At 41.7% G+C, this 1,046-nt stretch overlaps 1 non-coding gene across 1 annotated transcript; it reads right to left on the bottom strand.

The window, feature by feature from the left end:
* Positions 1-318: 318 nt before the first annotated feature.
* Positions 319-391, bottom strand: trnar-acg (transfer RNA arginine (anticodon ACG)). Its single transcript has one exon. It is a non-coding gene; the product is annotated as a tRNA-Arg (tRNA).
* Positions 392-1,046: the final 655 nt, after the last annotated feature.

The raw sequence follows: 1,046 nt of genomic DNA, 5'->3' as shown, positions 1-1,046 counted from the left end.
CTCTATAAAGATCAGTTGGACAGTTAACCCTTCATTCTTCTATAATTCCACTGGCCAAAGAGTTTCGAAAAATGCTCAAAGCCGAGCATTCCCTCGAGCAACAGTTATTCGATCGGTGGCTTTATGAAATGGAAAGGTGCCCATGAGCAACGTGTGCGACTATTCGGCTTCCCTCCTGTGATGACGCTGGAACATTGACTCTCATGTTCTCGGGGACATTTAATGAAGGCATTCTCATACCCACAGATGAAGAGCTCATAACTTATTTCGGCTTTAGAAAAATCAGTTTTTAAGCGGGGTTAAAGTCTGCTTTGCCTGCGAGCCAGGTAGGATTTGAACCTACAGTCTCCCGATTCGTAATCAGGCGCGTTATCCATTGCGCCATTGGCCCGATGCACATATGCAGCCTTAAGAGCCGTGATGCTAATACGGACACGGTTAATAGCAGTCATGTTCACCAGTTGAACAAGCAATAAAGATAATGACTGTCACTGCTTCAGTCTAATCTTCATCACCTTTCAAACAGCGAATTTTCCAAAAAAAAACACATATGACCTCATGAAGTTTCCATTCACACTCTGTCTGCTCAGTCATTTAATGGAATCACTGCTGATCAGATGAATTTCGAATCCACTTCTTCAGCATAACTGACGTGAACGTGAGCCTAATCACCACATTGTATATACCAGTTAACTTTCAGAGGTTTCGAGTACAGTAACGACTTTTGCGAGTATGCAGGAAAGTGAATACTGTGAACCGAGGAAAAAAATCCCTTCATGGAAATTAATCCAGTGCAAAGTCAACCATATAAGAACGGCAGATGACGTAAACATTCCTCTGCATCACTCTGTACAGATGCTTCTCCAAGAATTGACTCTTTGCAGAATTCTTCTTTGTAATTTAGACTGTCCCAGTTGTAGATATTCTTTCAGTCCACAAACAAGTATCCTGCTGAAAACTACTTACTTAAGATTAAAATAGTTGACTATCTATTCGACCAGCTGATGTCCCAACGGTCCGTTTTCCATGTCAATACAAGTTCTTGC

This window comes from Chiloscyllium plagiosum, unplaced genomic scaffold (genome assembly GCF_037043375.1).
Source record: "Chiloscyllium plagiosum isolate Xiang-an unplaced genomic scaffold, Cpla_swu_hap1 HiC_scaffold_37, whole genome shotgun sequence".
Classification (NCBI taxonomy): domain Eukaryota; kingdom Metazoa; phylum Chordata; class Chondrichthyes; order Orectolobiformes; family Hemiscylliidae; genus Chiloscyllium; species Chiloscyllium plagiosum.
Note: the sequence above shows the minus strand (reverse complement) of the source record. Positions and strands in the feature narration are given on the sequence as shown.